Source organism: Eriocheir sinensis, chromosome 37 (assembly GCF_024679095.1).
Source record: "Eriocheir sinensis breed Jianghai 21 chromosome 37, ASM2467909v1, whole genome shotgun sequence".
Taxonomy (NCBI): domain Eukaryota; kingdom Metazoa; phylum Arthropoda; class Malacostraca; order Decapoda; family Varunidae; genus Eriocheir; species Eriocheir sinensis.
In genome coordinates, this window is record NC_066545.1 from 4,832,677 (window position 1) to 4,847,587 (window position 14,911).

The 14,911-nt window shown below is 49.0% G+C and overlaps 1 protein-coding gene across 3 annotated transcripts in view; it reads left to right on the plus strand.

Moving 5' to 3' along the window:
- Positions 1 to 14,911, plus strand: part of LOC127008110 (uncharacterized) — a 159,708-nt gene that overhangs the window by 79,091 nt on the left and 65,706 nt on the right. The window contains exon 1 of one of the 3 annotated variants that reach the window (XM_050879718.1): positions 12,441 to 13,023. The exons of the other annotated variants lie outside the window; for them this stretch is intronic. The gene's annotated coding sequence lies outside the window, so the exon portion shown is untranslated. Of the gene's footprint in view, positions 1 to 12,440; positions 13,024 to 14,911 lie in introns of those variants that run through there. 3 annotated transcript variants of the gene reach the window in all.

Below are 14,911 nucleotides of genomic sequence, written 5' to 3' on the forward strand. Positions count from 1 at the left end.
AGTGGGGTCTGACTAAACTGTTGTAGAGCGGGAGTATTACATCTTTATTCTTAAATAAAAAGTTTTTTAATGAAGCCCAACATTCTGTTCGCTTTATTTGCTGCATCGATGCATTGCTGTGAGAATTTGAGGTTTGACGCGATTTTGACCCCCAAGTCCTTGACGCATTGAACGCTTTTGAGTTTAACGCCGCGCATTTCGTAATCGAACTTCTTATTCCTCGTTCCAACTTGAAGGACCTGGCACTTGTCTACGTTAAAGGGTATCTCCCATCTATCCGACCAAGCTGAAATTTTGTGCAAATCCTCTTGGAGGCTTTGCCTGTCTTCGTCAGTGAGAACCGAGTTACCAATCTTTGTGTCGTCTGCAAATTTACTAATGCGGTTATTGAGTCCAACATCCACGTCGTTGATGTAAATAATGAAGAGCACTGGGCCAAGAACCGAGCCCTGAGGGACGCCACTAGTGACCGGCGCCCACTCTGAGTTAAATCCGTCAAGAGAGAGAGAGAGAGAGAGAGAGAGAGAGAGAGAGAGAGAGAGAGAGAGAGAGAGAGAGAGAGAGAGAGAGAGAGAGAGAGAGAGAGAGAGAGAGAGAGAGAGAGAGAGAGAGAGAGGCGTTCTAGTTATGGTTTGTGTATTGTTTTTGTGGGAATCTTTTCTGGACTGGAGGAGAAAACGGAGGGGGAAAAAAATATCTCAGTCTTGTTTAAGCAAAAAGGGCTTGGCGGTGTGGCGGCAAAACCCTTAACATAGACTCCTTGGGGGGGTAGGGGGGAAGGGGGTATGAGGGGGGAGGGGGAAGGGGTGGGAGGGGGGAGACTTGGGGAGGGGGACGGGTGCACGGGTGGGGCCAACATAACATAGAAAGACTCTCCTATTTTCTTTTTGGGGGGCAAGCCGATACTCTCTCCTTGGTCGGGGGAAGAGGGGTGGGGGGTTGGGGGTGGGGGGAAGGGGGAAGGAGGTGAAAAGGGAGGGGCGAACATTGTATTCTTGGGAACTTTATTTTTTTCACGCGTGGGGAGGACAGGGAGGAGGAGGAGGGGGTAGGGGAAGGGGGTGATGGGGAGGGGCCGACATCGTATTTACTTTACGCGTTGCCGCATATTAGTAGGGAAGGGGGAGGGGAGGAGGTGAGGTGAGGAGAGGAGGAGGAAGTGTAGGGGAGGAGAGGAGGGGGGAGGGGAGGAGGAAGGGAAAGGAGGGGGGAGGAAGTAACAGCGTATTCTTGGGGAGTTTATTATTTTTTCTTTTTACGCGTTGCCGCATATTAAGAGAAGAGGGTCGGGTACGGGGGGAGGGTGGGGTAGGGGTGGAGGGCGTGGGGAGGGAGGTAACAAGGTATTCTTTAAGGACTTCATTTGTTGTGTGTTCTTTTTTTATGCGTAGCGGTCCAGTTCACATTCTCAAAGTCCCCGTTTTTTCGTTGGGTTTCATGGTTGCATTATTCTCTGCAGATATATTTTGTAACAATGATGTCATATTGGTTCTGGTGGTGAAAAGAGCACGGTTGGATTCGCAGTAAAGGGTTTGGATTCTTTTTAGGAGCAGCGAGTAGCGGGCTTTTTTTTTTATTAATGTTTACTTTTTTGTGCCCTTGAGCTGTCTCCTTTGCTGTAAAAAAAAAAAAAAAAAAAAAAAACTAGATTCACTAAGATTCAACACAGATATAGGCAAGTAATGGTTCACTGTAAAATGTAAATGGTAATAGTCGTGTACGAGTGGAACAGTCATGTGGTGAGTGGCATTTCGATAGATATTTTCAAGGATATGCTAAAGGAGTGCATGGATAATAAGGATAGTTGTATTAGGTTTTCTAGAGCTACATGTATAGTCTGTCTGGCATGAAAGGTTAGAAGACTTTATTGATAGGAAGGCTAGTATGTTTGCTGGAGTGACCATGTGTAATCTGACTGGCTTTCTGTTCTCATGTTCCTATACACACAAACATGGAAGGTTAGAGAAATTAATGAATAGATTAAATAGATGTACTAGGTTTGCTGGAGCTGCAAGTATGGTCTGACTGGACCTCTGTTATTATGTACTTCTGCACACAACTAAGTATGGAAGATTACGTACAGAACTTCATGGATAGGTAGGATATGGTATCACTGATTAGGTATTCCAGAGTTACTATGTGTAGTCTGACGGCTCTTCTGTTAATAGTTTTTTTTTTTTTTTTACAACAAAGGAGACAGCTCATGGGCACAAAAAAAGGAAACAATAATAAAAAAGCCCGCTACTCGCTGCTCCTAAAAAGGAATCAAAAGAGGTGGCCGAAAGAGAGGTCAATTTCGGGAGGAGAGGTGTTCTGATACCCTTCTCTTGAAAGAGTTCAAGTCGTAGGCAGGAGGAAATACAGATGAAGGAAGATTGTTCCAGAGTTTACCAGCTTGAGGGATGAAAGAGTGAAGATGCTGGTTAACTCTTGCATAAGGGTTTGGACAGTATAGGGATGAGCACGAGTAGAAAGTCGTGTGCAGCGGGGCCGCGGGAGTGGGGGAGGCACGCAGTTACCAAGTTCAGAAGAGCAGTCAGCGTGGAAATATCGATAGAAGATAGAAAGAGAGGCAACATCGCGACGGAATTTAAGAGGTAGAAGACTATCAGTAGGAGGAGGAGAGCTGATGAGACGAAGAGCCTTAGACTCCACTCTGTCCAGAAGAGCTGTATGAGTGGAGCCCCCCCACACATGAGATGCATACTCCATACGAGGGCGGACAAGGCCCCTGTATATGGATGACAACTGTGCGGGGGAGAAGAACTGGCGAAGACGATACAGAACGCCCAACCTCGAGGAAGCTGATTTAGCGAGAGAGGAGATGTGAAGTTTCCAGTTGAGATTTTGAGTTAAGGATAGACCGAGGATGTTTAGTGTTGAAGATGGTGATAGCTGAGTGTTGTCGAAGAATAGGGGATAGGTGTTTGGAAGATTGTGTCGAGTTGATAGGTGGAGAAATTGAGTTTTTGAGGCATTGAAGGACACAAGGTTCCTTCTGCCTCAATCGGAAATGATAGCAAGGTCTGAAGTTAAGCGTTCTGCAGCCTCCAGTCTGGAGTCGTGTACTTCCTGTTGTGATGGTCTTCTATTGAAAGAAGTTGAATAATGCAGAGTGGAATCGTCGGCGTATGAGTGGACAGGACAGTTTGTTATGGAAAGAAGATCATTGATGAATAACAGGAAGAGAGTGGGTGATAGGACAGATCCCTGTGGAACACCACTGTTGATAGGTTTAGGGGAAGAACAGTGACCGTCTACCACCGCAGAGATAGAACGGCCGGAAAGGAAACTGGAGATAAAGGAACAGAGAGAGGGATAGAATCCGAAAGTGGGCAGTTTAGAAAGCAAAGACTTGTGCCAGACAGAAGGCTTTCGATATGTCTAGCGCAACAGAGAAAGTTTCACCGAAACGGCTAAGAGAGGATGACCAAGAGTCAGTTAAGAGAGCAAGAAGATCGCCAGTAGAACGCCCCTTGCGGAGACCATACTGGCGATCAGATAGAAGGTTAGAAGTGGAAAGGTGCTTTTGAATCTTCCGGTTAAGGATTGATTCAAAAGCTTTAGATAGACAGGAAAGTAAAGCTATAGGGCGGTAGTTTGAGGGATTGGAACGGTCACCCTTCTTAGGCACAGGCTGTACAAAGGCATACTTCCAGCAGGAAGGAAAGGTAGATGTTGAGAGGCAGAGACGAAAGAGTTTGACCAGGCAGGGTGTCAGAACGGAAGCACAGTTTTTAAGGACAATAGGAGGCATTCCATCAGGTCCATAAGCCTTCTGAGAGTTGAGGCCAGAGAGGGCATAGAAAACATCATTTGGAAGAATCTTAATAACAGGCATAAAGGAGTCAGAGGGGGGATGGGTAGGAGGAATATGCCCAGAATCGTCCAGGGTGGAGTTCTTACAGAAAGTTTGAGCGAAGAGTTCAGCCTTAGAGATAGATGAGACGGCAGTGCTGCCGTCAGGGTTAAGGAGAGGAGGGAAAGAGGAAGAAGTGAAATTGGAGGAGATATTTTTGGCTAGATGTCAGAAGTCACGGGAAGAATTAGAAGAAGCAAGGTGTTGACATTTTCTATTGATAAAAGAAGTTTTGGTAAGTCGGAGAATAGATTTGGCACGATTCCGGGCTGAAATGTAAAGGTCATAGTTAGCGGGATTTCGAAGGCTCTGGAACCTTTTGTGAGCTGCCTCTCTATCTTTAATAGCACGAGAACAAGCATGATTAAACCAAGGCTTTTTAGCATGAGGAGTAGAGAAAGTACGTGGAATGTATGCCTCCATTCCAGAGACAATCAATCACCTCTGAGGTGCGCTGGGCACACAGAGGGGAGGGTCTCCTGGAAGCAGTAATCATTCCACGGGAAATCGGAAAAGTACATCCTCAGGTCGTCCCACCGAGCTGAAGCAAAATGGCAGAAGCATCGCCTCTTCGGTGGGTCCAGAGGATGTACAGGAGCGATAGGACAGGAAACAGAAATAAGGTTACGATCGGAGGAGCCCAACGGAGAGAACAGTTTGACAGAGTAAGCAGAAGGATTAGAGGTAAGGAAGAGGTCTAGAATGTTGGGCCTGTCTCCAAGACGGTCGGGAATACGTGTAGGGTTATTATACACACAAAGTAGACATGGAAGATTAAGTCGAGGAATTTATGGGGAGGTATGATAGATGTAATATGTTTGCTGGAGGTACAGTACTCGTCTGTTTTTATCGTCTTATACACACACCTAGAGAGAAAGCAGTAGAACCAAACCTCACTATATCATTCTGTATCACTTCTCCTTTTCTTTTTTGTAGGGGTAACATGATTTTGGAGTCCTTTTGCTTCTTAGTTTCATTAGCTCTCTAACTGCCACCATTTTACCCTGAGAAAAAGTAACGGCTGCTCATGAGAAGATTATCCCAAGCAAAGTTTTGGTTTCGTAAAGGTCCATTCGTTATGTTAAGGAGGAACAAACACCGGCATTAGAAAACGTTGGGATGCATACGAGAAAATGTGTTGCGTTGCTGTACGGGAGAGGCAAAAAAAGAAAAGTAAAAAAGAAAAGCGCCGAGAAAAGCAGCAGAAAAGATTTTCACTGAGATTTGGAGAAAGAGTTTGGAAGTAAAAAAAAAGAAAAGAAAAAGGGAAAAAAGATGACACTAATATATGCGCGTTTTGATAGTAGTAGTAGCAGTAGTAGTAGTAGTAGTAGTGGTAGTAGTTGTGTGTGTGTGTGTGTGTGTGTGTGTGTGTGTGTGTGTGTGTGTGTGTGTGTGTGTGTGTGTATGTATTTGCATGCACGTCACTCACTTTTCTCGCGCACGCAATTTCAGTCGGGTCCAGGGGTATGACTTTTCGGGGAATGTGTTTGTGTGTGTGTGTGTGTGTGTGTGTGTGTGTGTGTGTGTGTGTGTGTGTGTGTGTGTGTGTGTGTGTGTGTGTGTGCGTGCGTGAGGCTCATGGGAACTTTATCTCACTTTACACTCACCTCGCCTCACCTTCGCTGCATAAATGATAAAACTCCACTCTTTTGGCATGGAGGAGGAGGAGGAGGAGGAGGAGGAGGAGATGAAGGGGAAGAAGAGGTTGAGATGCGTTGCCGTTCGCAGTTTCGTCCTCCTCGTCCTCGTCGTCCTCCTCCTCCTCCTCCTCCTCCTCGTCCTCCTCCTCCTCTTATGGGTCCACCACCGCAGGGGAAGTGGATAACTTTTCTTCCCTCTCTTTACTTTTATCCGTTTTTTCAATTTGTTTTTCCTCCTCTTCCTTATTACTTTTCTCCCCCTCCCGCCTCTCCACCCCTCCTCTTCCCCTTCCTCCTCCTCCTCCTCCTCCTCTTCCTCCAACTCCTCCTCCTCTTCTTGCTCGACCACCATCTCTTTTTTTTCTCCTCCTTTCCCATCCTCCTCCTCCTCCTCCTCCCTGCATCAACTGTCCTCAGGTGGAAAGAGACAAATCTACTTTTGGAAATTAGAGATCGAAATATATCCGAAGTCATCATCATCATTTCATCATTATCGTAAGTTTTCATATTTGTATAACTGATAACTGGATTTTTTCTTTTTTTTTTTACTTAACGAAGTCGTGTGTTTGTATCAATAGCTTGGATTTGTTATAGTTTATTGTATAGCACGAGAATATACAAATTTGTGTTGATCCTGAAAAAATAGGCACAAAAACACACACACACACAAAAAAAAAATAATAATAATAACAATGAAATAAAATAAAATAAAATAAAATAAAATAAATAAATAAATAAATAAATAAATAAAAATAAATAAAAATAGAAAAAAAAAAACTATAAAAGATTGCACCAACACGTATCCTTCCTGTCTGTGGTTGAGCTCTTTCTGATTTTCTTTCCCTTCTTCTTCTCTCTTTCTTTCTCTCTTTCTTTCCCTCTCTCCTCACCAAGACGGAAACACATATGAACGAGATACAGGAAAAGCGGAACTGGCGTGGGCCCAACTCTGCCGCCCTGTTGACACCCTGCCTCTACCCCTGCCGACCTTTACCCCTGCATCATAAACCCCTACTAACTGTTACCCATCCCACCCCTGCTACCCCCCCCTTATTCTCCGCCCCTACTCAACCCCCCACACTTTCCACACTTCCCGGTCCCATCCTTTCCCCTGCCAACCTTCAACCCCTACATCGTTAACCTTTTCCAACTGTTACCCTTCCCTATCCCTGCCACTCCCCTCCATATGCCCCTTCCCCTGTACTCCCTCCCACTGTATAAACCCCTCCCAGCCTTCAACCCCTACATCATTAAACCCTTCTAATTGTTACCTTTCCCTACCCCTGCCACTCTCCTCCATATGCTCCTTCTCCTGTACTCCCTCCCACTGTATAGACCCCTCCCAGCCCCCTCCCTTCCCCTGCCAACCTTCAACCCCTACATCATTAAACCCTTCTAATTGTTACCCTTCCCTACCCCTGCCACTCCCCTCCTTATGCCCCTTCCCCTGTACTCCCTCCCACTATATAAACCCCTCCCAGCCCCCTCCCTTCCCCTGCCAACCTTCAACCCCTGCATCATTAACCCCTTCTAATTGTTACCCTTCTCTACCTCTGGCAAACCCCTCCTTACGCCCTGCCCCCTATCCTTTCTATATAAACTTCTCCCGGCCCCTTCTCTTCCCCTGCCATTCTTCAATCCTTACATCATAAACCCCTGCTAACTGTTGCCCCTCCCACCCCTGCCAACCCCTCCTTATCTCTTTCTCCCTGCTCCCTCCCCTACTATATAAACCCCTCTCAAGCCCCTCCCTTCCCCTGCCAACCTTCAACCTCTGCATCATAAACACCTACTAAATGTTACCGTCCCCCCACCCCCAGCCCCCCTCTATATGTTCCTCCCTCAGGCCACCCCTACTATATAAACCCCTACCGGCCCTCTCCCTTCCCTTGTCAACTTTCCCACCTACTCTCACCCTTTTTATATACCCTTGATGCTTTTTTTTTTCCTTTCCTCTGCATACTCTTCTCAATACCCCTCCCCCCTCATACACCTCCTCCCCCTCCCCACTTCACTCTTACTCCTACCCCTACCCTGTCTCCAGCCGACCCCTTTTCTACCCATGCTCATCCATACCTTCCCCATACCCATATTGAGCTCCATGTAACCAAATTCCTCCTTCCTCCCACCGTTATCACCCCTGCCTGCCCTTCTCTGTTTATACTACTACCCTCACTTCGCCCCCCATGTACCACTAGCACCCACTATCTCCCCTTTCCTGTACCACTGCCCTCACCTCTCTCAGCCTGTGTATCCCTGCCGACTACTCCTCAACGTTGCTTTTCCTCTCTATGCTTCTCTTGCCCTTGCCCTATCCACTGCCATTGTCCTCCTTATCTCTTGCCTCTTGCCCTATCCTTTCTTTACTCCCTGGTCTTATCCTCCCTGTCTTCATCAACCCTGTTCCACCTCCATTACCCCTGAACCCCCCCTTAATACGGGTGAGCCAGGCAAGCAAATAAGCAAGTCTGAGGCACCAGCATCATCAGTAACAGCAGCAGTCATTGCGTCAGGGAGTGGATGGGCCATAAATGCTGTCCTGCTGCATCCAAAGGCCCCTTCAGTGTGTGTGTGTGTGTGTGTGTGTGTGTGTGTGTGTTACCTCCCCTAACACTCCCCGGGGCCCTGTATGATGCATCAGCAAAGGCTTTTCCGCAGCGCATCGGGTTTCGTTGAGTCGGGATTAGGATGTTTGGGTAAGAGAGAGAGAGAGAGAGAGAGAGAGAGGGAGAGGGAGAGAGAGAGAGAGAGAGAGAGAGAGAGAGAGAGAGAGAGAGAGAGAGAGAGAGAGAGAGAGAGAGAGAGAGAGAGAGAGAGAGAGAGAGAGAGAGAGAGAGAGAGAGAGAGAGAGAGAGAGAGAGAGAGATTCGTGTATGACAGTCTGAAACTTGTTATATATTTTCATGTTTGTTAATTACTGTTATCAGCTCATTAACTGTAATTACTATTTTTTTTTTTAGGAAAGCATACAGTTGAGGTAGATTGATCGAGGTTACACACACACACACACACACACACACACACACACACACACACACACACACACACACACACACACACACACACACACACACACACACACACACACACACACACACACACACACACACACACACACACACACACACACACACACACACACACCTCACCTTTATATATTTCCCCTCTCCTCTAATCTGTCCGGTAATTCCTTGACAGCTTTCCCGCCCTCCACGACGCAAGAAAATATCGCGGGAAAAATAATGGAGAGCCGATTGTGCTCATAACTCGGCGGCTGTCGGTGAGCGGATTATCCTGTCGCGGCCGTCGATCATAAAGAGCAATTCCTGTCGCCCTTCATTCCGGCTCAAGGGGGCGGCGGGGGCGTCCGACAGGGGGGGCGACAAAGGGGGCAGGGGGGCGGCAAGGGGGGACAGCTTTTACCACCCTCACGCTGAATAACAAGACATCCCCAATCCCCTTCCCTTGCCCTTTCCCTTCCCTCCCTTCACTTTTCTTTTCCTGCCTTCCTCACCTCCTGTATTCCCTTCCTATATGCTTAATGGTGGCGGTGGAGTTGGCTGTGTTAGTGATAGTGTTGTTATTGTTGTTGGTGGTGATAGTAATGGAGGTGGTGGTGTGGGTAAGAAAGGGGAATAGAGAAGTGAAAAGTATAGAGATGTGGTTTTAGTGATGTTTATTGTGTTCGTGTTGTTGTTGTTGGTGGTGGTGGTGGGGGTGTAGATAAGAAACTGGGATAGATACGTGAAGAATATAAGTATGTGGTATTAATGGTGTTGTTTGTGTTGGTGTTGTTGGCGGTGGTGGTGGGGGTGTAGATAAGAAGCTGGGATAGATACATGAAGAATATAAGTATGTGGTATTAATGGTGTTGTTGGTGTTGGTGTTGTTGTTGGTGGTGAAAGCGGGCACAGGTTTGGTGGTGGTTGGAGGGGTCGTGGTAGCGGGGGTGGCGGCAGTGCTGGGGGGAAGGAAGGGCAATAAATAAACTAAGAAAATATGTGTAAGATACTTGAATGGAGCAAGACAGCGCGTGTTTGTACTGCATCGTGTGTCTGCCCGCGGCGGGAGGGTGGGTCTTTGCACCCTTGTTTGCTTGGAAGTCTGCTTGTCTGTCTGCCTGTCTGTCTGTCTGTTTATTTATCTATTTATATTTCTTTGTTCACCATTCTCTGTCCCAAACTCTATATCTTTATCAATCTATATTTTTATCCGTCTAGTCAGCCACCTATCTGTATATATCTGCTGACTAATTGGTTAATTGATTAATTAATTAACTAATTAGGTGTAATGGACTATCTAAATGTCTATCATTACCCTGCAGACCATTATTGCATTAGCCTCGCTGCAAGGGACACTATTTCCTTCCCTTCTGTTCCTTCCCTTCCCTGCCCTTGCCTTCTCTTTCCTTCCTTTCCCCTCCCCTCCATTCTCTTCCCTTCCCTTCCCTTCCCTTCCCTTCCCTTCCCTTCCCTTCCCTTCCCTTCCCTTCCCTTCCCTTCCCTTCCCTGTCCTTCCTTTCCCTTCCTTTCCCTTTCCTTACCTTTCCCTTACTTCCCTTCCCTTCCCTTTCCTTTCCTTTCGTTCATTCCCTTCCCTTCCTTTCTCCCCTCCCTTCCCTTCCCTTCCTTTCCCTTTCCTTTCCCTTCCCTTTCCTTCCCTTCCCTTCCCTTCCCTTCCTTTCCTTTCCTTCCCTTCCCCTTACGTTCCCTTCATTTGATCATGGATAGAGAGTAAGGGTGCGACAGGCCTGGAGGTGCTGTTAGCAAGGGGGGCGGTAAGCGGAGGTCTCTAGTGCATGATAGTAGGGGCTGGGGGAGGCTAAGGAGGAGGAGGGGATTCAGTTGGGTAAGATGGAAGGTAGGGGGTCTATGAGTGAGTGAGGCTGGCTGGCTGGCTGCTCGGGGCTCCTAAACATAAGTGCAGATGGCGTTCGCTCAGCTGGCCGCCCGTGAGTGTTGTTAGCGTGATGAACAGCCCTCTGCTTGTGTGTGTGTGTGTGTGTGTGTCCCGGGCGTGATAACATGTCTCTCCGGCGGGCTGTTTGTATCCTGGGGCGAAGACAGGCGGCGACCCAATCCTCTCGGAGCCGCCTCTCGCCCCTCGCCGCCTCTCGCTTCTTTTATTCGAGGGATACGTAACACCACATCCTGAGCCCGCCCGCCTGAGTGCTGCAGGGGAGGGGGAGGGAGGAGTGGGGGAGGCAGGTCCGGAGAGTGGTTTAGAGGGGAGGCTAGGGGTCGTGGGGTTGGGGAGATTGCTTCAGAGGGGAGTCTAGAGGTGGAGGGGCTGGGAGGCAGGTCCGGAGGGGAGGCTAGGGGTTGGTGAGAGTGGTTCAGAGGGGGAGGAGGCAGATCCGGCTGGGGGTGGAGGGGTTTGGGAGAGTGGTTCAGATGGGTAGGGGTGGAGGGGCTTGGGAGGCAGGTTCTGAGGGTAGAGTTGGAGAGGCAGGTTCAGAGGGGAGACTATTTTCTGAGGGGGCGGGGGCGGTGGGTGTGGGTGTGGGGAGGCGTGGCAGACAGCGCTGGATGGAGTGTTGGGAACAGTGACAAATATTGGCCATAATTGAGAAGGTTTTGGTGGACAGGTTGAGGATTGAGGCGATGCTTCAATGCGGCTGGACGAGAGGAGGGAGGGGGGCGCGGCTAGGCGTGGGAGGGGAGGGAGGGGGGAGAAGTAAAAAGCCTGGATGGATGGGAGGAAGGGGGAGAGATGAGAGGTCTGGATGGGAAGGGGGAGAGAAGTAAGAGGTCTGGAATGGGAGAGGGGTAGATGAGAGGGCTAAAGGAGAGAGAGGGAGGAGAGGGGACAGGCCTGGATGGGAGGAATAAGGAGGGGGGGATGAGAGGCCTAGATAGAAAGGGGGAGAGAAGTGAGAGGTCTGGAATGGGAGAGGGGTAGATGAGATGGCTAAAGGAGAGAGAGGGAGGAGAGGGGAGAGGCCTGGATGGGAGGAATAAGGAGGGGGGGATGAGAGGCCTAGATAGAAAGGGGGAGAGAAGTGAGAGGTCTGGAATGGGAGATGGGTAGGTAAGAGTGGTGAATGGGAGAGAGGAAGGAGAGGGGAGAAACCTGGATGGGAGAGGTAGAGGGGGGAGAGAGGGCTGGAATGTGAAGGAATAGGTGAGGGTAGTGAATGGGAGAGAGGAAGGAGAGGGGAGAAGCCTGGATGGGAGGGGGGGAGGGGGGGAGGGAGAGAGGTCTGGAATGTGGGACAAACGGGAGGTAGTCACGATGGGGGCGGCAAGACACTCGGGTCCTGAAGCGAGAGGAACGGGGCTAGGACGGGGCCGCGGATATGGCAGAGGGGGAAACTGGGGCGGGGGGTGGGAAAGGGAGACGGAGGGGGCGCGAGTGAGGCTGAGTGAGGGAGGCAAGGGCAGGGGCGGGGGCGGGAGCGGGGGCGGGGGCGTGGTCGGACCCAACGAGGAGCGAGGCCGACAGAGGCAGCATCAGCATCAGTTCGTCTCGGCCCTGGCCTCAGTCGGTGGTTGGCCGTCGAGGAGATCACACGTAGACTCCTGCCTTAACCGAGCCCCCCCTACCCCCCTCCCTCCATCACTCGCACCCGCCACCTGTCAGCACTCGTGAAAAATTGCCTCCAGACTCCGCGGCTAAGGTGACGCAGGAGGCAGCCCCGGCACGGCCCTGAGTTCCCACGGGCCAGGGGGAGGCGCGGCGAGGAGTCAAGGAGACGCGGCGGGGAAAAGTCGTAATGAAAACCAAACATGGAATCAGTCCGCCGCGTGTTGAATCTTGTCAACGAGTGCGAGGACAGGGAGACACGCCCCCCGCCCCCGCCCCCCACGCCACCCCCGCCGCCCCCACGCCAGCCAGTTGAGGCGACATAAGGGGCGTCCGTCCGTCTGTCTGTCGCTCTCTCTCCATCTCACACACACACTCTCTCTCTCCGTCTCACACACACGCACACACACACACACACACACACACACGTAACGCTTCTTCAACAGTGATTTTTTTTACCCAAGTCTGAAAACTGATACAAACGCCATTCAATCACGCTAGATCTCTCGGAAAAACAAAACTTCAAAGAAATATCAAGACAAAACAAAATCCAACTTTTTGAAAACTATAAATCGCATTATTACGCAACGAGATCCGCCGAGCGAGCGAGCGAGAGAAGAAGTGAGTGATTCTTTTGTGTCTCGAAGCGCCGCGCCGAACTCACAAAACTACTTCGAACTTCCTATGCGCAGAGAGAGAGAGAGAGAGAGAGGCGGTGCTAGTCTGCGGATAAACGTGAGTGTTGGTGGATAGACTTGACGAGTCCTATCCTTATCCCACAGAAGACAACACACTCAGCAGCGGATCGGGGCGCGGCGGGGCGGGGCGGGGCGAAGGGACTGGAGGAGGAGGAGGCGCAGCAGAAGGGGGTGAAGGAGGTGATGCCTGAGGGGACGGAAGCCGGGCGCCCAGGGTGAGGGGGAATCCTGGCTTCGTGTGTATCGCCGAACATTATTCAGACGGGCCGCCGCTTGCCTGCAGCCGTGAAGAGTCTGGGTGAGTGTACCTTGCTGCCTTGTGTGTGCATGTGGCGGTTTGTGTTTACTTTGGGGTTCAAGACAACAACAGGAGCGCATCGTGTTTGACGCTCGAAGGCCGTATTACTAAACATTTCGTCGTCCAAGAACACATATTTGACAAGGCTTTCATAGGAGTTTGGGACATTTCCAGGAGTAGTTTTATGACCCTGGTGGTAGTGTGACCCTCCTTCTGTACCGTGAATCTAAAGAAACACTCATTAGAACCCGAGTGAATCCCTCTTTGACCTTTAGAAATAGTTGATATGAGAAGCGAATGTGTCTTATATAATACCGGCCTTTAGAAGTTCATATTCGTAAACGTATCGATGCCTCGGTTCGACTGTTTGAAAAGCCTCCCGTGGAAGGCGTTGGGATTTTCATGGACTGTCTTGCAATTCGAGTGATAGTTTTATATGACCTCTGCACCTTCAACGGGAGAATCACCCATAAAACCCGGATGATAATCTCTGCAGGCTTTGGAAAATAGTCGCCCTGGGAGCCCGATCCGTTTAAGAATATGGTCCTTCGTTTCCTCGCCCGACTTTTCCAATCTCTCTACTTGACATACTTTCAGAGATTCATTTGTTTTAGTGGGACTGAGTTGCTATTAGAGCGTGAACGTGTTGCTATTTTTGTGCGTTGTGTTACTATTACAAGCCTTTAGGTCACGTCATGGAGTTAGAAGTTGTTAATTAATGCATCATCCTCATCATCTGCATTACTACATTAAGTTAGCCTTCCTTTCTTACTTTCATTTGTATCAACACTTCCACACGATTACTGCGAAGTTCTTCCCCTCATCCACTTCACTATTTCACTACATTTTTCCCATTCGTGTATCGGTCCAATCTCGTTTTCTTTAACAGGTTTAGAATCTACATATTAACAGAACAAACTCGTGATTGCTATGTATGTTCCCTTCGTCCATTCCCCTCTTATATTAGGTCTTTCATGGCGCCATCCAAGTCATTCACGGCATATTTCTCTCGCACAACACACACACACACACACACACACACACACACACACACACACGATTGCCCAGTTTGCTCCCCTCGCCCACGACTCAATAACTCAGCGTTCACCCTCCATAACATGACTCTCGAATTGACACTCGCACATGATTGCCAAGTTTGCTCCCTTCGCCCACTACTCTCTTACTCTACCTCCCTTACTCCTAATCCCTCTCTCTTATTTCGCCTTTTACTCTCGCATCCAATCTGTCACAGCGCTCTCAACCGCAAATGACTCGTATTGACACACACATTATTGCCAGGTTTGTTCCCCTCGCCCACAACTCTCTTACTGCAACTACTCACTTCTCTTGCTCTCTCCTGCTGCTACTATCAACTTATCTCACCGTCTCCTATTCACATGCTTCCCCTTTTATACACACACCCATTCTTTCACAGTGTTCTCCCCCAAAATGACTCCTGTATTGCACTATTACAACATTCTCCCCACAAACTCGACTCTCCTGTTGACACCCTCACATGACTGCCGAATTTGTTCCCTCGTTATTTTATTTTACGTCTTTGGTAATTGACCCCTCTTTCGGCCACCTCTTCGGGTTCTTTACAGGAGCAGCAAGTAGCGGGCTTTTTTTATTATTGTTTCCTTTGTTTGTGCCTTTGTGCTGTCTCCTTTGCTGTAAAAAAAAAACAAAAAAAAACATTAAGGTCTGTTACAGTAGTCACCCCTGAAACTTCCTCTCATATTGACATACACACACCTCGTTTCCTGCCCTCTTCACGTTTATTTTATGTCTTTCGTTGTCGCATGAAAGTCTGTTACAGCCTTCACTCAACAGCATGACTCTCGTATTGACACTCACACACGATTGCCAAGTGTGTCCCCTAATCAAC